The following is a 21,198-nucleotide window of genomic DNA, read 5'->3' on the forward strand; positions in this document are numbered from 1 at the left end:
TACACATGGAGTGTTCTCGAAGGGGAGCTGGTGTTTATTACTGGACCAATTAGATGACATGAGGTTGTCTGATTTGCTGAGCAAGGACACAATGTATTGCGACCTCTGGTGTTCCAGAGGTCGAGAGAGGGAGTGTGGAGCAGGGAAATTATTTTACTGCTATTGTTAAAGAATAATCATCATCACCATTGCATTAATAATATAATCTGTAGTTTATATTGCATTCAGAGGTTGAACAGTGTGTCTTTCAGAAAAGGCTAAAAGTCACAGGCTGACAGGAAACAGGCTTGCAGAGAGTTTGCAGAAGTGAAACCAGTCTTAGGTTATTTTGAGCAGCAGGCCAGACGAGGCCATTTGAATTACTAGGTTATTCAAATTGATCATTGCTTTAACAATGTAACAGATAGCTTTAAGATGGCCTTAAGATGTTTATGCATTCAAGTTATTATATTAATTTTGTATTTCAGATGCAGTTATAACTATTTTATACATAATGCATATCTGTGCTTATTTGAGTTGATGTTCAGGTTCATTAATGGTCTAAAGCTTCACTAGTGAGAGTGTCTAGATGATCCATGCTGAGGGAAAACTAGAACATAGAAGGAATTGCAATACATGCTTACAAAACACTTATATCAGTTTATTTTAATATCTTTTATATGTTCATATTCTTGTATTAAGCTTTTAGTAGGGGTTCTTGATTAAAACATTTATTTAGTAGATGACATATCCATAGTTTTAGTTCAGTTATTACATATCTGAGAGTGGCTTCTGTCTCTCTGTCTAGAGGTCAGGAGCTAGTCGCGAGGTGAAATAGGGTGCAATTGTGGTTAGCACACAGACACACACACACTCAGTTAGAGAGAATCATTTATAGGTAAAAGTTTAATCATGTTTTGCTTGGGGTTGCAAAAAGAGCAGTTTGTCGCAGAACTGCTGCTGAGGTGCCAAGATGACAAGCGAGCATCCGGCAGTGACAGGAAGCACCTGTTATGAAGATAGAAGACAATTGTTCTTTTAAATTGTGTCAAAAGTCGTTGTGGTTTTGATATTGACGTATGTGTATATATCCTGTCTGTGACGCATGAAGGGGCGTCAGTAAATCAAGCCCTGATGGTATAAAATCTGTGTATGCTTTGAGGAAGTCGAAGATCAATTGCTGTCTGTAGCGATCTTCCCACACGTGTGTATTCATTAAAAATCATTGTTTGACCAAGAGCTTCTGGACCAAGGGTGGTTTGTACTCTCCTTCCTCAATTTTGAACCTTAACAACAGCTGAAGCAGTTTTTGGATGGTTGGCTTCAAATGATCCGTCGGTTTGAAAAGTAAAAACAATTTAAAATAGGTGAAGCTGATGCAGGGTGAGTGTTAACACCAGGACTTTAGAGGGAAGAAGAGTCACAGCATGTTGTTGACGCGTTGTTGTTCAATCGGGGGAGGCTCTCCATTGAGGAGAAAAGCTTGAATTTGTTTGTATACGGATTATCCATTGTTTATTATTGCTCACCACAAACAACTATCTGATTGAATAGTTTTCTTATCAGATAGAGAAATAAAATGCGTCGCAAAATGTAAAAGCAAAATTTCCCCACCTGGGCTGCCTTGCGCCTGATTGTTCTGTAAATAGTTTGAAATGGTTACATAAAAAGCGTCTGAGCCTTGGCTGCAATTTTAGGTAAATATAACTTTGTTGTCTGCAAAACGTTTGTGTATTTTAAAAAATGTACAATTTCTGTTTGCATTTCAAGTTATGAAAATGATTTGTTAAACATGCTTGTGGTTTTTACAGTCAAAAATATCACTTTCTACTCGTATTTTAAATTTTGTCTGAATTTAGATAAATTGTGCTGATACAGTTTGTCAAAATGAGAAAATAACAGATTAGCAAGATAAACAGTTTTTAAATGTGAAATACAGAGGCCACATCAAAAGTAGTCAAAAACGGCCAATTACACCCTGGACACCAGCTTTCTGGAGTATTTGAAATAACGGTAATATGAGTGATCCATATGGTCACAAAGAATAGCCACTTGTTTCTGTGCTACCAAAGTTCCCCGGCTTTCATTCAAAATGTGTTTATGGTCAGCACCTGCACATTAAACTACTTAAACATTATAAATGTCTTCAAGCTCACACTGAGGCCTGTGGGGCACAATCAGCCACTGAGACAGTACACACATTTATATGTGTTTGTATATGAATATTTCATACTTTAAGGCTGCCTGTTTATTTAAGGGAGATGAACAAAATACATTGGAATTGTACAAAATAATATCACAGATGACAAATTCAATAGATTTTAAGTAGATGCTTGTGCATTCTTAAAGTCTTATATGTTGAATTGAACTATTTGATCTGTTCAAAGCCTCCCAGTCAGTGCTGTTCTCCATGCCTGTCTCACTGTACATGTTATTAGCACAAACACTTTAAAGGTGATCCTTTAGGACTTCAGCAATAATCCAGACAGCAATGTAGTTAGCAATAAAACAGTTTTACTGGGAATTACAGTGGGGCAAAAAAGTATTTAGTCAGCCACCGATTGTGCAAGTTCCCCCGCTTAAAATGATGACAGAGGTCAGTAATTTGCACCAGAGGTACACTTCAACTGTGAGAGACAGAATGTGAAAAAAAAAATCCATGAATCCACATGGTAGGATTTGTAAAGAATTTATTCGTAAATCAGGGTGGAAAATAAGTATTTGGTCACCTCAAACAAGGAAAATCTCTGGCTCTCACAGACCTGTAACGTCTTCTGTAAGACGCTTTTCTGTCCCCCACTCGTTACCTGTATGAATGGCACCTGTTTGAACTCATCATCTGTATAAAAGACACCTGTCCACAGCCTCAAACAGTCAGACTCCAAACTCCGCCATGGGCAAGACCAAAGAGCTTTCGAAGGACAACAGGAAAAGTATTGTAGACCTGCACCAGACTGGGAAGAGTGAATCTACAATAGGCAAGCAGCTTGGTGTGAAAAAATCAACTGTGGGAGCAATCATCAGAAAATGGAAGACATACAAGACCACTGATGATCTCCCACGATCTGGGGCTCCACGCAAGATCTCATCCCGTGGGGTCAAAATGATCATGAGAACGGTGAGCAAAGATCCCAGAACCACACGGGGGGACCTGGTGAATGACCTGCAGAGAGCTGGGACCAAAGTAACAAAGGTCACCATCAGTAACACACTACAACGGCAGGGAATCAAATCCCGCAGTGCCAGACGTGTTCCGCTGCTGAAGCCAGTGCATGTCCAGGCCCGTCTGAAGTTTGCCAGAGAGCACATGGATGATACAGCAGAGGATTGGGAGAATGTCATGTGGTCAGATGAAACCAAAGTAGAACTTTTTGGTATAAACTCAACTCGTCGTGTTTGGAGGACGAAGAATACTGAGTTGCATCCCAAGAACACCATACCTACTGTGAAGCATGGGGGTGGAAACATCATGCTATGGGGCTGTTTTTCTGCCAAGGGGACAGGACGACTGATCCGTGTTAAGGACAGAATGAATGGGGCCATGTATCGTGAGATTTTGAGCCAAAACCTCCTTCCATCAGTGAGAACTTTGAAGATGAAACGAGGCTGGGTCTTCCAACATGACAATGATCCAAAACACACCGCCCGGGCAACAAAGGAGTGGCTCCGTAAGAAGCATTTGAAAGTCCTGGAGTGGCCTAGCCAGTCTCCAAACCTCAACCCCATAGAAAATCTGTGGCGGGAGTTGAAAGTCCGTGTTGCTCGGCGACAGCCCCAAAACATCACTGCTCTCGAGAAGATCTGCATGGAGGAATGGGCCAAAATACCAGCTACTGTGTGTGCAAACCTGGTAAAGACCTATAGTAAACATTTGACCTCTGTTATTGCCAACAAAGGTTATGTTACAAAGTATTGAGTTGTATTTTTGTTATTGACCAAATACTTATTTTCCACCCTGATTTACGAATAAATTCTTTACAAATCCTACCATGTGGATTCATGGATTTATTTTTCACATTCTGTCTCTCACAGTTGAAGTGTACCTCTGGTGCAAATTACTGACCTCTGTCATCATTTTAGGTGGGGGAACTTGCACAATCGGTGGCTGACTAAATACTTTTTTGCCCCACTGTAACTTAAAAAACAAACAAATATCTGTCTCCTAATTCTTGTCACACAGGAAAGAAGCATCAATATCTGATGAGCAGACTTCTTTCTTTCTTTTTTTGTTTTTTTGTTCACATTTTCACATCTTAATTTTTAAGTGAAATGGGCATTTAGAGTTTATACACTATGTATATAAGGTAGTACAGTACAGTGGAACCCCGACTTACAAAATGAATTCATTCCCGAGGGTCTTTCGTAATTGAGTTGCGTGTTTTAAGTGAGGCGATGCTGAACGATAGGCTATAGGCTAATTGCTATCTAGAACAACAATTCGTCGTTCAAGTGGAACGGCGAAGCGCAAGTGTGGAAACCAAGGGGTTGTCACATGATTCGGAAGGCATTGTGGGCGTTGTAGGCTCAGCCAATCGGAGCCAGCGGATTTTGTTACTCGGGCATTTTGCCATAACACGGGCAGAAATATTATTCGTAATATAATATTCGTAAAATATTCGTAAGTCGGGGTTCCACTGTATTTTTGTGTGGTGCGTTTTTCTATTTCTTAGCAAAAGTTGAACAAAGGTATTTAAGTTCACGTAGGATGATTTGTTTTCATTTTCACATGGTCTTACTGAGGTAATGCGAATTGAAACATGCATTCTTTTTTTTTTTGGCAGGGGGGCTGATGTGCTGGAAAAGCTTGAAAAGGGACCTTGAAAGTGCTTAAAAAGTGCTTGAATTTGACCCTGAAAAAGGCGTAGGAACCCTGCTCACGGCAAAGCGTGGGACAGACCCGCTCGCCTCGCAAGCAATTGAGCTGTTATTACCACCGACAAAGCGCATGTCCCGGTACACAGCTGCCATAACCCCCGCTGTACACTGACTTCATTTACTGAGGTTTTATTTCCTGATGTTCGTATGTGTCATACGTGTTCCAGTCGCCAATTCTGAATTATAACTAACATTAAAAACATGTTTAAGGAGGAGAGAAAGCAAAAAAATTCGATTAACAGCTGATGTTTGGGTTTTTGTTCAATAATCAGCGTGACCTGATAAACGCATAAAAGAAATAACGTTGGTGTTTCCGTCATGTAGTAACTGTTAGGTTTAACTGTACAAAGGTGGTTCGACACTATGAAACACACACAGACTTCATGATGTTCGCCTCATTTTTTTATTGTGAATATTAATCATGAGGGTAAACGGCCCTGTTCACCACGGAGCGAGGTCAGCATGTCCACGATATCTTCAGCTCTCTGAGTTAACCCATCAAACTAATCTAACGCTCATCTACGAATAACTCACGGCTCATATCAATATGATTTTACAGAAAATCATCCTTATTGCTGCCAACTATTCCAGAGACATGAAAATCTACAGCATAAAGAACACAAAAATATATAGCAGTCTAACGCAACACTTTAACAGAGATGAATGCATCAGTCTGTCACAGATCAAAGTGGAATGAATGTGATTGGTTGAACTGGTGTTCGTGATCTGTGTTTTCTGCATTTTCATCAGCGTAAGAGACTCAGCAGCAGATTATGACAGTTATACATTTGATGAATCACCAAATTAATAAACGCAAGAAACGATCAAACCTGTTCCGACAGTTTGAGTTTGTGTTCCCTCAGCTGCAGACTCGCTGCTTTTTAAATGTTTGAGAGTGAAGATGAGATAGTGACTAAGCAGCAAAGAGAACAGAGAAAATCCAAATCAGAGTTTTTCTCTGAATTAAAAGCAAGGAAACAACAATATATTCTACATGGTGAAACTGATGGTTTCTGGTGTTTGGGTCTGTTTTTCTGTATTCATGCAGATAAAGTGCAAACTCAGATGAATTATACCATCAAATGTTAAAGGAAAATATCAGGATGAGTGTCTGTGAGCTGAGAAGGACGTGAAGCGAGCAGTTTATCCCAGAGCTGAAGCTGCTCTGTGTGCAGAGATGAGCTCAGATTCCTGCTGTGATTGATCAACAGTCACAGAAATGTAGACTTGTAGTTATTACTGCAGTATGGTCACAGCAGATACTGATAAACATGTATTATGAGGATGGATGATCAAGTTTCTCACTCTCTCCTTTAAATCTCAGTTTTTTCTTCTTCACAGTTTATCTGTTAATTTATTAATGAATAACACTGAAAGAGTTTCTGTTATATTTCCCCTTGAACATCAGCTTATTAGGGCGGCATCAGGAAATAGCCCCCCTCCAAAGAATGAATAAATGAATGATGATAATAATAAAATGATTCAAAAGCAGAGCTCAGAGTGGTAGAATGGTCAAACATGGATCCACGGGTGGTTCAACTGCATTTGGTGACGTGACTAAAGCAAATCTTTCAAATAATCCCACCATCAACGGGATGTTGTCTCCTTTACTACGGTTACTTTACTTGGTCACCGTGTGAATTTCTTTGAAATGAACCAAATTCTTTTATTTGTTGGTTGTTGCATCTACAGACTGTGAGCTCCGTCTTCTTTGTCTTTGGAGCCGAACTCTGACAAAGTTAGGAACAAAACTTTCTCCAGCGTGTGAACTTTCCTCCTAGACTCAGTCTGAGCAGTCAGACCACATATTTCTAAAGCAGCACATGAAGGTGTGGCTCACACACACACAGGTGAAGGAAACAGCTGCAGTATTAAAAACTGCTTCACTGTCTACAAATAAATGAACTGAATGTTTCTTTCAGGCTGTAAAAACCTTATTTATCCTCCATTACAGTCCTGCATTCAGAGCATTACTTTTGTTATATTAGTACATGTATTTTATTCTGATGAACACATGAAACTCTGAGCTGGATTGAATCCATTGAATCAGAGTCCAGGACTCAGACTAAACACACTGAAGGTGTCCTGAGCTCGGCCCCTGTTCCACAGTAACTGCTGTCAGAGTCACTGTTACTGAGTTAGCTTAGCTAGCAGAGCAGCTAGCAGTTAGAGTATGAACTCTGTAAGCAGTCAGCTCGGTCCTGGACGTTGTTACTGACATAAAGCTGCTCTCTGCAGCCATGTTTGACCTGCTGCTTTGTAGGACTACAGTAATGGAGGATTTGGAGGCTGAACTGGGCTCTGTGACACTTTTTGTAGTGAACTGATGAAAGCTGCGTCTCAGATGGATGTTAGTCCAACACATCAGACACGACCTCTGCAGCTCTCAGTTGATGTGCACATGAATGATTTGTGTTTCCTCTGCAGGTGAAGGTAGAAAGTGTGTGTGAGCTGATGTGGATTGAGCAGCATGGATCAGTGTGAGGACAGAGAGGAGGGAGTCCCTCCCTCTAAAAGCACTCTGTGTGGGGAACATGAGAGCCAGACCACAGCTCAGAGGTGAGATGACCATCTCTAACTGTCCATGACTCTTCTCCATGTCACAGCTCAGCACTCACATCACTGCTCCATCATTATTCACAGGAACCAGCCTGGACCTCCACCCAGCTCTGTGTCGTCTAAGAGCAAACGGGTGAAGCATTTCTTTCGTAATTTAGGGCAAAAGAAGTCATCTGACGAAAAGTAAGTTCATGTCAGTATTAAAATGTTTGAAATTTTAATCAGCTTTTTACTATTTAACGATTTAAATAATAAACTATTTACATAGTTTATTTATAGTTTTTATCTAATGTATTGGACACATTGGATGTGACACATGTTTCATGTTCACTTATTTTTAGCGTCAATCAGAAACCATCCAGCTCTGTGTCCTTAAAGAGTGACCGGTCCAATCCTCGAGGCATTAATTTTAAATCCCAGCCAGTGTCTGCTGCAGAGAGGTGAGCTGTTAGTAACAAGAACTCTCTGATTTAAATGATTTTGATGTTTCCTGGTTTCTAAAATGCATCTCTGTAGCAGAGCAGTGTCTCCAAGGACACACAGGCTCAGCTGTAACTGTCAGTTTATCTGGTTTAAGACACATTTGGACTCAATTGGCTGTTTTTAACTATGTATTTTAATCAGAGGTGTAAATTTAGACCTCACACATCTGGATCCTAAACTATGATAGAAACAGCTGCTAGCAGTGGGTAGTTTGACTTTGATACGCTGCTCTAGAAAGCAAACAAAGGTTTGTGCAGCTCTTCTTCAGAAAAGTGTTCAGAGAGCAGCTGCTGTATTAGACAAAGGCTCGTCGTGTGAGCCCAGATGTGTGTAACAGCTGGATGAAGGAGAACCATCACAGTCACGTCTCCATCCCGCCTTTATTAATGAACTTCCTGTTGCTTGCAGATGACAGGAACACAAAGTGTTTGTGCCACGTGATGCTGCAGGATTTGTTAACGTGTCCATGATGGTAACATCTCCTGGTCTAACTGCAAACACATGAGCGCTCCTAACGGCAGCTATCACAGCCACACAGGCAGACTGTGTCTCACTGTTGCATTCAGGGACATTTGTTTTCCTGTAAAAAGCTGAACTGAGTTTGTAAGATCATCACACTGCCCCTCTGACTGTCTCCCCAACTACTCTTTCAAGGATTGTCAGGTTGGAGATCGGCCTATAATTAGCTAAGACAGCTGGGTCTAGGGATGCTTTTTAAGTAAAGGTTTAACTACAGCCAGCTAGGGATGGGTACCGTTTAGATTTGAAAACCTGCTAAATCAGAATCAGTTGCTGATGATGGCTTGTTTCTTTGACATTAATCATCCCTAGTCTTAACTCAAAGTGAACATAGACTTGATTGAAGTAACTCAGATCAGCCAATTCAAAATGCTAATTCAATCAACTCTGAGTTCATGGCTAGACTCAGTTTGTTGGCCCTGCACCTTAAAACTATTCCCTGTTTGTCCCTCATGTTTTTTGGATATTGTTTTCACATCTTATGTCACGGCTAGCGGGGCGAGCCATGTTGAATTTAATAAAGGACCCAAGATGCCGACACTGCTGTGAAGTGAGTGAGCTTTATTGAAACGGTGAAGTGCAGTGAAGATGGCCTGTGCAGAAGCTAAGATAACCTCTACTGAAAAACTAAAAAACTAACCTGAAACCTTAAACGGAGACACGGGGAGATAACACAGACGAACCAGCAACAAGCAGGAGAAAACAAAGGGCTCATATACACAAAAGAGCCATCAGGGAATGAGAAAAGGGAGACACAGCAGGATTCATTGGACATAACCAGACAAGGGGAAGCAAAAGTAGACACACTAACATAGGACATGGCACTGTCAAAATAAAACAGGAAGTGAACACAGAGACACAATACTAACAAAGTACAGAGGGAACACAGAAACCAAAACTTCAGAACTAGAAAATCTTAATCAGAATGAAATTGTAACAAAAGTCAATAACAATCAAAACAAAACTACTGAGTCCACAGACTCGGGACATACATCGGCTCAAACTGTGGTCATAAATATTTTGTACTTGTAAACAGTACAATCGTACTGTTTACTGTAATCGGATTACTTTTTTCAAGTAACGAGTAATGTAAGGGATTACTATTGCAAAAACGGTAATTAGATTACCGTTACTTTCCCGTAGGAACACTGCGTTACGGCGTTATTAAAACCGTGAAATTTTTGCGAGAATGTCTCATGACAATGACGCAAGCGAGTGCGACGGCTGTGGTAGCTCGTGTGTCAACAATAGAAAACATGGAGCGAGGGATAGAGTACGATCGTGCAGCATTTAATACTTGGAAATACCGACATTACTTTGAATTTGACTCTTTAAAAAGCGACAAAAACATAAGCGTACGTTGTACACTCTGCATCGGAAGAAAACTTCTTTCTACGTCGAAAAATTCCACTTCCAACCTGAGCAAGCACCTAGCACGCTGCCACAAGAATGTTAAATTGACAGAAAACCCCCAGGATCCCCTCACTGACGTGACCGCTGTGGCTACCACATCTACTTCCACCGGGCAAACCTCAGATGGACCCACTCCTGCTAAACAGGTTAAACTAGACGTAAGAGCAACAGGACTTAGTGCCACTGAACTGAAGAAGCTTGTCGTTGCCTATATCGTCGAGGACATGTTGCCGATTTCCACTGTAGACTCTGAATCATTCCGACGCATCGTAGAAAAAATACCAACTAACAGTGGTGTCAAGCTGCCCCAGAGAAAGTCATTTGTAGGATACCTTGAGAGAGAATATGACAAAATGAACTCTAACTTGAAGGCTACACTCGAAGAGGCAGAGTTTGTTTCCACCACTGCTGACATCTAGACGGTAAATAATAAAAGTTTATGGGTGTAACAGTTCACTGGATTAATTCCACATTACAACACAACAAGGCCGCTCTAGCATGCAAGAGAATTAGAGGCAGCCATACCTATGATGTAATTGGAGCAGAGATTGAAGAAATCCATATGGACTACAAGGCAAAGTTATTGCCACTGTAATGGATAATGCATCCAATTTTGCCAAAGCATTCAGAGTATGTCAGCCCTGTCATTTGGAGTCTGAATCTGAAAATGAAGAAGGTGATGACGAGGAACCGACCTTTACTGAGGTCATAGAAGCTCTTTCAGCTGCATCTGGTGATGCACAGTTTAGCTTCCCTCCACACTACAGATGTGCATCGCACACAATTAACTTGATTTCAACAAGCGATGTTGACAAACATCTAAATTCCTGTGCAGACACCAAGGCTGTATATAGGAGTAGCATTGCAAAATGTTCTGCTCTTTGGACTAAAGCAAATTATCTGAACTTTTATTCTAATAAATTTAATCAGCTTGAACATTTTGTAGCACAAAAGTAGAAAATAGCTCCGTTTGCTGTTGCCTGCATTGTAGATGGGCGGCTTTGCCTCAACACCTAAACAGGAAAATGAGTTTAGTCAAGTATTAAAGTGGGATTGAAGAGGTCTGGAAAATAGAGATCAGGTGTTGTGGTGCAGCATGGTCACAAGAATCATTTAGAAATGGGTCAAAATATTTTCTCTTCTAGATTTTTTGCACAGTCTGATGTGCTGCTGCTCTGAGGTTTACTGCTCTCTGTGTGCTTAGAAAACTGTGAGGTACAAGTAGATTTGACACAAGTTATAATGGCTGATTTCCATATAACGGTGGAATACAGGGACTTAATCGTTAAGTAAGAAGGAAAGTTTGAAGCCTAATCTTAAAAGTAGAGACAGTGTCTGTCTCCAGAATCCAAACTGGAAGCTGGTTCCACAGAAGAGGGGCCTGAAAACTGAAGGCTCTCCCTCCCATTCTACTTTTAAATACTCTAGGAACAAGAAGTAGGCCTGCAGTGTGAGAGCAAAGTGCTCTAATAGGGTGATATGGTACTACAAGGTCATTAAGATAAGATGGGGCCTGATTATTTAAGACCTTGTATGTGAGGAGCAGGATTTTGAATTCTGGACTTAACAGGAAGCCAAAACAGGAGAAATATGCTCTCTCTTTCTAGTCCCTGTCAGGACTCTTGCTGCAGCATTTTGGATCAGCTGAAGGCTTTTCAGCGAGTTTTTAGAACTTCCCGATAATAATGAATTACAGTCGTCCAGCCTGGAAGTAATAAATGCATGAACTAGTTTTTCAGCGTCACTCTGAGACAGGATATTTCTAACTTTAGAGATGTTGCACAAATGGAAGAACGCAGTCTTACATATTTGTTTAATATGTGCATTGAAGGACATGTCCTGGTCAAAAATGACTCCAAAGTTCCTCACAGTGTTACTGGAGGCCAAGGTAATGCCATCCAGAGTAAGAATCTGCTTAGATACCATATTTCTAAGGTTTTCAGGGCCGAGTACTTGGAAATACCGACATTACTTTGAATTTGACTCTTTAAAAAGCGACAAAAACACAAGCGTACGTTGTACACTCTGCATCGGAAGAAAACTTCTTTCTACGTCGAAAAATTCCACTTCCAACCTGAGCAAGCACCTAGCACGCTGCCACAAGAATGTTAAATTGACAGAAAACCCCCAGGATCCCCTCACTGACGTGGCCGCTGTGGTCGATCAACATTAGCCTCTGAACAGGTGGAGGAAGTCAGTCGGAGGAAACTAATGGTACCGACATCCACAAGGTGGAATTCCCTGTATGAGGCCATTTCTAGAATCATCACAATTCCCTTGAATGAACTTAATCCCCTGTGTGTAAAACTGGGAATCAAGTGCCTTAATGAAAGGGAGTACCAGTTCTTGAAAGAGTACTGTACTGTGATGAAGCCCCTGACAGTGGCTCTGGACATCTTACAAGGGGATGAGTGCACCTACGGGGCTTTACTGCCAACACTCACAAGCCTGATGTCAAAGACCCTTTCCCTGAAAGATGACCTCTCTAGAATGACAGCCAGCCTTCCAGATGTCATTGTAAAGGTAAGATTATTATTAATTGCTTTGGGTGGATTTGTTAAATTTATTATACCATTCACAGTGGGTGGATGTTATACTTTGTTTTAAGCAGTGGGTACAATTAGTAAAATGATAGAATAAAAGACCAAGTATTCACCCCTTGTTAAATATCAGGGACATTGATCATCATTAATCATGAATATTAATCATTGTTACGCCCCTAGTCTAGGCGGGTAGGGACGCACATAAGGTTGGAGGAGAGAGAGACAAATCCCCGCCCTGGTTCCCAAGCCAAACATCCAAACCAGTTGTGAGTAAAAAAAGTGATTTTATTTAAGGACAAGAAGCATAGCTCCAGGGTGAGCCCAGGCCAAAATAATAAACAAAACCAACTAAGTCCCACCAGAAAAGACTAACTAAACCCTAAGAAAGAAAAAAGAACAAACAAATGACAGAGCTATCCCTCGCTCCCTGACCAAGAAAACAGGAGAAAACGATTCCAAAAGAAAAGGCAGCTCACCCCTTCCGCTTCAGCCCACGAGTGCCTAAGCTCTCAGCTAATGCACTAGGAGCGGCTTTTACAATTCACACTCCCACAAATACACAAGATAAACACAGGCTGGGAAAACCAGGGTCAGGACTGCGACGGCTGTCAGGCTACTCGCTCGTTCCACACTCTCTCTCTCTCTCTCCCTGGAGCTGTCAGAGCGGCTTTTTGAATGTGGTCACCTGTTCCATGGTCCAATCAGCTGCTCACTACTCTTCATTAGGGGAGGGACCTGTAAAGAGTCTTAAACACAGTAAAGAGACACAGAACAAACAGCCCACACAGTGTTCTTATGGCCACAGCCGTAACAATCATAATATCAACAAAAGCCTCAGCCAAAATTAAATCTCATACAGTACATACATACAATACATACATGATAATAGAAAATATAGATGGTTTAGAGCTGTAAAGCCCACAAAATATTGACAATAGGTAATTATACAGTAAAATAATTTTATTCTTAGTTGCATCATATTGTATGTTACAGGCCCTCAAGACTCGTTTTGATGCTGTTCTGGACAGCCAAGAAGGACTTCTCGCAGCGGCCACTTGTCCCAAGTTTAAACTTCGTTGGCTGAGAGATGAGCGTAGGAGAGAGTATGTGAAGGAGTTCCTGCAACTGAGAACACTAATGTGTCCCAAATCCCAGCCAGCCCAGCCAAAATGGACTTTTTTGAATTTCAGAATCAGCCCACAGAAAGCTTCTCAGCAGAAAAAGAAGTGCGGTAACTGACTTTTTAAAGTCAGGCTATGAGCTTGAGATTCTGAATCAGTTTCCAAATCTCAAAAAGATGTACATGAAATACAACAGTCCAACTCCATCCAGTGCACCAGTGGAACGGCTGTTCAATTTAGGTGGATTGGTGCTTTCCCCAAAAAGGAACAGAATGTCTGATAGAAGGTTTGAGAAACTTCTGCTGATGCGATATAACCACTGTTTCAGTCCAAAAGAAAACAATAAAACATAGGTCTTTTTCAGGGTTGCCACAAACTGAGACTGGATTAACAGCCTGAATGTAGCATGCAATAGCATTTTCTGTTTTTGTAATCTCAACATTATGCCTCTCTGCACTTTACCAACTGTTAAAATATGTTTTTGTTAATTTTATTTATTTTATTTATTTATTTTTTGCTTTATTTATATGAAAAGATGTGTGTATACACAAAAATAATTTATGTTATATGCTGGAGTATGCAGAAATACAGTTTAAGCCTTTATTTTCTTAAAATATGGTGTAATGTGCAGAAATATGTTCAAATGTTAAACAAATTTATTAAAGTCAAAGACTGTTGAATTTAATTTAACTTTTTGTTTGATGAACTGTTTATAAAGTTAAGATTAAAAGTAATAAACACATTTTTTAAAAAGACACTTTTCCATTTGATTCACTTTTATATGATGGATTATGCAGAAAAAATAGAATTGGCCCAAAAGGTCTATTGATTTATCACGCATTCAGGTAGTGAACATGTTTTTTAAAAGTAACTAAATAACTAAGTAATTAATTGCTTTTGAAAATAAGTAATCAGTAAAGTAACGGGATTACTTTTTTGAGAAGTAATCAGTAATCAGTAACTAATTACTTTTTTCAAGTAACTTGACCAACACTGCTTGTAAATCAGACTGTGTAGTTGTGAACTGAGTTTTGTAACATTGTAAAACAAAATATCTGAAAAGTTTATGTTTTTGCGTTCATTGGTTTGTGTGTAAAAATGTAAAAAATATAATAAATGTAAGAAACATTAGAACTACTTTTGCTGACACAAAGTTTGGCGAGCACTGCAAGTTGGCACTTTAAACCAGTCACTGATATAAAGAGAGCACCTTGTTCCAGGGCATCTGAGCATGGAGGGAAAGCTTTATGCAGGAGATGGTAAGAGCTGTTGGGACTAAAGAAACTGAGCAGAAAACTACAGACATCTGGAACTGAGTTGTTAATTCTCAGTGGGATCAGCAGGACTAGCAAAGCTTCACCATGACAGTCATCTGATTGACTGAACCCATCCAAACATCACTTCATGGACCTTTAGCTTGTGTCTGTGTGTGGACAGACATAACATGAGCTAATTATACATTACTCCTCCACAGAGTGGACCAGGAGAGAGCAGAGGTTTCCACTGGTCAGTCTGCACAGCAGCATCAAACACACCTGGACTCTGTGGTTATGGTTTGTAGTACTACGTTTACATTTGTTCTTTTCAGTCACCTCTATGCTGCACTTTGTGGACCAGAGGATTGTCAGTGTGTCCAACATAAATCAGAGTTTGGGCTCCATGATTTCAGTCAGATTGGGGTGACTATAGCTCAGGAGGGGAGCAGGTCAGCTACTAGTCAGAAGGTTTGTGAATCAAACCCTGGCTGGCAAATGTACTGAGTAACGTACTAAACCCAAGCTGCCCTCTGATGCATCCATCAGAGTGTGAAAGAAAGTATTTAAGCATAGAACAATGTGCTTGGTTGAATGAGGCATGTTGTATAAACTGATTTGTGTGCACACAGTATCAAAGAGAGCTATATAAGAACCAGTCCATTTACCAATGGGTAATTCATATAGTCTTCTTTTCTAGCGGCTGGAGGACAACATCACCATGTTTGTGAAGAACGAGCTGAAGAAGATCCAGAAGCTTCTGAGTCCAGATCACCCAGAAACTTTAAAGAGCCAGATGGAGGATGAGGAGATGTTTGAAGGTGAGGATGAAGATGAAAGAAAGAGCTGCAGAGAAGCATTTCTGAAGATCACACTCCACTTCTTGAGGAGACTTAAGCAGCATGAGATGGCTGACCATCTGCAGAGCAGTAAGAGAATTTCTCTAAAGACTGAATATTGATCTTTCCTAATAGCTCAAGAAATGGACCAATAGACATTCATCCTTTCAGGGTACTGAAAGGCTATGATATTTATTATATAATATTTGTTTCTGAATTTCTTACCTTCAGAAATATTTGCTCCACTCTGTAAACGTGAACTTAAAGCCTAACTGAAGAAGAAGTTCCAGTGTGTGTTTGAGGGCATCGCTAAAGCAGGAAGCCCAACCCTCCTGAATCAGATCTACACAGAGCTCTACATCACAGAGGGAGGGACTGCAGAGGTCAATGAGGAACATGAGGTCAGACAGATTGAAACAGCATCCAGGAAACCAGACAGACCAGAAACAACAATCAGACAAGAAGACATCTTTAAAGCCTCACCAGGAAGAGACGAACCAATCAGAACAGTGCTGACAAAGGGAGTGGCTGGCATTGGGAAAACAGTCTTAACACAGAAATACAGCCTGGACTGGGCTGAAGACAAAGCCAACCAGGACATCCAGTTCATATTTCCATTCACTTTCAGAGAGCTGAATGTGCTGAAAGAGGAAAAGTTCAGCTTGGTGGAACTTGTTCATCACTTCTTTAATCAAACTAACGAATCAGGAATCTGCAGGCTTGAAGACTTCCAGGTTGTGTTCATACTTGATGGTCTGGATGAGTGTCGACTTCCTCTGGACTTCCACAAAACTACAATCTTAACTGACCCTAGAAAGTCCACCTCAGTGGATGAGCTGCTGACAAACCTCATCAGGGGGAAACTGCTTCCCTCTGCTCGCCTTTGGATAACAACACGACCTGCAGCAGCCAATCAGATCCCTCCTCAGTGTGTCGACATGGTGACAGAGGTCAGAGGGTTCACTGACCCACAGAAGGAGGAGTACTTCAGGAAGAGATGAGGAGATGAGGAGCAGGCCAGCAGGATCATCTCCCACATCAAGAAAGCTCGAAGCCTCCACATCATGTGTCACATCCCAGTCTTCTGCTGGATCACTGCTACAGTTCTGGAGGATGTGCTGGAAACCAGAGAGGGAAGACAGCTGCCCAACACCCTGACTGAGATGTACATCCACTTCCTGGTGGTTCAGGCCAAAGTCAAGAGGATCAAATATGATGGAGGAGCTGAGACAGATCCACACTGGAGTCCAGAGAGCAGGAAGATGATGGAGTCTCTGGGAAAACTGGCTTTTGATCAGCTGCAGAAAGGAAACCTGATCTTCTATGAACCAGACCTGACAGAGTGTGGCATCGATATCAGAGCAGCCTCAGTGTACTCAGGAGTGTTCACACAGATCTTTAAAGAGGAGAAACAACTGTACCAGAACAAGGTGTTCTGCTTTGTTCATCTCAGTGTTCAGGAGTTTCTGGCTGCTCTTCATGTCCACCTGACCTTCATCAACTCTGGACTCAATCTTCTGGAAGAACAAAAAACAACTTGGAAGGTGTTTCAAACAAGAAAATCTTCAGACAAATACTTCTACCAGTGTGCTGTGGACAAGGCCTTACAGAGCCCCAATGGACACCTGGACTTGTTCCTTCGTTTTCTCTTGGGTCTGAAGACTAATCAAAGTCGTTTGCAAGGCCTGATGACACAAACAGGAAGTAGCTCACAGACCAATCAAGAAGCAGTTCAGTACATCAAGAAGAAGCTCAGTGAGAATCTGTCTGCAGAGAAAAGCATCAATCTGTTTCACTGTCTGAATGAACTGAATGATCGTTCTCTGCTGGAGGAGATCCAACAGTCCCTGAGTTCAGGACGTCTCTCCACAGATAAACTGTCTCCTGCTCAGTGGTCAGCTCTGGTCTTCATCTTACTGTCATCAGAAAAAGATCTGGATGTGTTTGACCTGAAGAAATACTTTGCTTCAGAGGAGGCTCTTCTGAGGCTGCTGCCAGTGGTCAAAGCCTCTAAAAAAGTTCTGTAAGTTATAAAGTTTTTATTTAATATTTATATATTTATATAATTTTATATATTTATATATAATATTTATTTAATATTGATGTCTTAAATTTATTTTTGATTAAACTAGCAATAATTTTATGGTAGTATTAAATAAATACATCATTAATGAATTATTTATTTTAGTAATTAATTAAAAAAATATATTGATAATTAATTATCAGTTAATTTCATTTATAATAATTCATTATTTATTTATGTACAATTCAAATTAGTTAATTACATATTTAATCAATTATTGGTTTGTTTTCTATTTTAATTGTTTTACTGACACATTTAATGAATTATTTAATGATGTATTTATTTAATTCACGTTGCTACTCCTGGCCCTGCATCGCTGTTCATAAATACATTTTATTTGTCAGCTTCACCCATCAAAGTCAGGGGGCGGGGTTAATGCTGATCAAGTCAAAACCATTGCTTTGGTCTGGTGGGCGTTCTTTTAGTGGGCTTTTCTCAATACTAAGTAGGCCTACACACCAGGGTTTGGACATGTGTGGACCCAAACTATACTTAAACTTTACCCTTTTTTGTGTGTCACCAAATACACTTTTAATATTTTCTAGACAAGAATGTAGTGGCGTAATCTTTAACCTCTTTTGGCTCCAAACAGAAGTGACAGACTTGAGCAGGGTTCATTTAAAGGCTGACAGAAGTGGAGTGGTGACGGGGAGATGTTTGACAGGACAGTGTTTCAGCCTCCACAGGTTCATGTTGTGCTCCATCAGTCAGTGAAGATGAAGTCAGTGCTGATGAGGCTGTAGAGTGTGTGAGGGATGTGAATGAGGATGATGAAGATCTGATGATAGCAGATAAAAACAGGCTGCAGAGACTTTGAGCCATACAGGGCACACAGTGTGTGTACAGAACAGCTGAAATCATTATGGAGGCCTCACTGGGATATGGAAGCATCACAGTACAGCTTCAGTGAAGCTTTAAAGTCTCTGATATGAGATGAGAAATGAAGCAGCCAGAGCTTTTTCATGAGTGGAAATCCACTGTGACTGTGAGCTGCTGCTACAGCCTCCAGATTAGCCAGCAGCTCATCCTGCTCAACATTTTCTCACCAACTTTAATGGAAGTGTGATGTTTTCAGCTGGAGTGATGGTCAGGGTGGCCTCCCTCTCCTCTTCTTCTCCTCTTCCTCTTTCATTTGTAAAGCCACTTCTGCTGCTTTCATTCATTTGGAAGTCCTGTAGCTGAGTTTGGGAGAGACTAACAGCCTCGGCAGCAGAGGGGAGTGTTAGATTTGTATTGTTGATTGTCATTTATGCTTAGAAATATTTACTTATATATGCTTAGAGTTTTGTAATTAGTTGTAGATTGGTAGAGGTTTTGATCCTTGATAGTCTGCAAACTTTGTGTGTATTGGACAGCACTTTGGGAGCATGAGAGGTCATACCGTGTCTTATTGTTTTATGGTAGGATTAACGTAGTTGCGTCTGTTCTAGTCTGAGTGCTTTTCTGTTTAGATGACCTGCTGGACTTCCTTACCGGGGGGGTCTAGTCTACCCTCTTCCTGACCAAGGATGTTTGACCCTTTGATCAGCAGTCCACACACACACACACACACACACACACACACACACACACACACACACACACACACACACACACACACACACACAGGCAAGGTACTCTTTGTGTGTATGTAGACGTCATATGTTAATGAACTTATGCATATTCATGTAACCTCAATAAAAGAACAGTGGTACGGGAGAACGGACGAGACCAACTGGAGTCAAGCGGTTGTCCGGTTCTCTCCCGTGCACGAGAAACATGAAGAAGCTTGCCTACTTGTGTCTTGCTTTGCAGTGTAATTATATTGTCTTCAACGTTCCAGCGGATGGGTTCAAGCTACAAACCTATCAGGGAGAAAGGCTGTAACACCACCACTTTACTCTGTTCTACCTGTCACATCATTTTATCAGGAAACAAATATGCTCATGTTTTTACTATGTTTGTCTTGAAGATGTAAGAAGATCACATGGTGCTTTTTATTATTGTGTTGGTTTGTTTCCTGTCTCTTGGATGGAGCCAGCTGTGCGTGGCCCCTGGGCCTGTGGTCAGAGTGTGTGCTGGATAATCCGGCCCAGGATGAGGCCAAACTGACATGGGATGAAATGACTGTCACATAATTGAGCTTAGTGTAGTTTCATTTCTGCACAATTTAAAAACAACCAAAACTTTGTTCTGTCTTTTCTATGTTATACTGTAGACTTTCTTTGATACTGTGTCCAAAAGGAGCAGCTTTTACTTTGAAGGGGAGGCGTCTCTGTTTCCTCTTCAGGTTGGATGATGGAAGCAAATGAGTGTGTGATGTTCTTTCAGTGTTGCACTTTGTAGACGCTCCCTGAGCACTGGTCTCACAGCCAGCTGCACATAGAGACCAGTGTTGTTAGTCCAGGTCAGAAGATGACTTGTTGGAATGAAAATGAGCTTGTAGTTTGTCTGCTTTAATAATGTGACTGGAAAAAGGTGTTGGACTTCAAATATGTCCATTTCTTTCACACTTCACCTTTAAAAGTGAAGCCTTGTGGTTCCTGGAAGGAAAAACACGACTTTTTCAAGTCTTTGTCCTGTTTTTATGATAAATGTACGACTTTAATATGAAACATTCAGAGTTTTTTCTCTTGTTGTGTTTGTTTGAAGCTGCTTCCTGTTGGCTTCAGCTGTTTGGAGTTTCCATTTTCTAAACTTCTACATTCTGAACCTTCTTCAGCTCTGAACAGATGATGAAACACTGAATGATTTCAAGCTCACACTTTGTCTAATAAACTTACATCTTTCATTCTTTATGCAGATTGAGGGGCTGTGGTTTGTCAGAGATCAGCTGTGATTATCTGGCAGCAGCACTGAAGTCCAACCCCTCCCATCTGAGACAGCTGGACCTGAGTTGGAACAACAAGCTGCAGGATTCAGGAGTGAAGCATCTGTGTGGTTTCCTGGAGAGTCCAGGATGTGGACTTGAAACTCTGAGGTCAGTCAGCATGTTTTAGTTGTGCTGAGATGAATATGATGTGAAAGTTGTGCTGACACTAAACTGCAGACATCAGGCTGATATTATACTGATCCACACTGAGGATCTTCATGGTAAAGTCTGTTTTCTTCTTCTCTGGTTTAGTCCATTGACTGCAGCAGAACAATGTTCACATTTCAAACAGTGAGACTCAACGTATGGCCCGCGGCCCACACGCGGCCTGCCCACCTTTCCTGATTCAGAGAGAGGGGACCCTGATTAACTGTGTAGTGTTCTTCCTCACAGTTCTAAGTATCAGACACAACAATGAATAATCCACAGCTGACTGTCTTTAGCAGGTCAAAGGTCACGGCACACAGCAGACAGTGGGAAATATTATAATTCTGATCATTTATCAGCACATATCCATATGTATAAAAACAAAGCTGACACTGTGAGACTTGATCAGAGGTGTGATCATCACAGCAGAGGCCTTTGTGTCAAAGTCACTGAGGATCAAACAGAAACACATGAAGCAGATTTTCCTGTTCTGGCTTTTTATAGCAGATAACCTTCAAAATATTCTGCAGTCC

The 21,198-nt window shown here is 40.9% G+C and overlaps 1 protein-coding gene, 1 long non-coding RNA gene and 2 pseudogenes across 2 annotated transcripts in view; all 4 read left to right on the top strand.

The window, feature by feature from the left end:
• Positions 1–21,198, top strand: part of LOC146634503 (NACHT, LRR and PYD domains-containing protein 12-like) — a 208,125-nt gene that overhangs the window by 168,545 nt on the left and 18,382 nt on the right. The window lies entirely within an intron of this gene.
• On the top strand, positions 11,999–13,845 carry LOC146634515 (uncharacterized; annotated as a pseudogene).
• Positions 14,946–15,856, top strand: LOC146634516 (uncharacterized). The gene is made up of 3 exons (XR_014905437.1): positions 14,946–15,045; positions 15,446–15,674; positions 15,816–15,856. It is a non-coding gene; the product is annotated as an uncharacterized LOC146634516 (long non-coding RNA).
• On the top strand, positions 15,857–18,232 carry LOC146634517 (protein NLRC3-like; annotated as a pseudogene).

This window comes from Diplotaxodon limnothrissa, linkage group LG3 (assembly GCF_057381915.1).
Source record: "Diplotaxodon limnothrissa isolate DT_005_m linkage group LG3, D_limnothrissa_male_GT1.1, whole genome shotgun sequence".
Lineage (NCBI taxonomy): Eukaryota > Metazoa > Chordata > Actinopteri > Cichliformes > Cichlidae > Diplotaxodon > Diplotaxodon limnothrissa.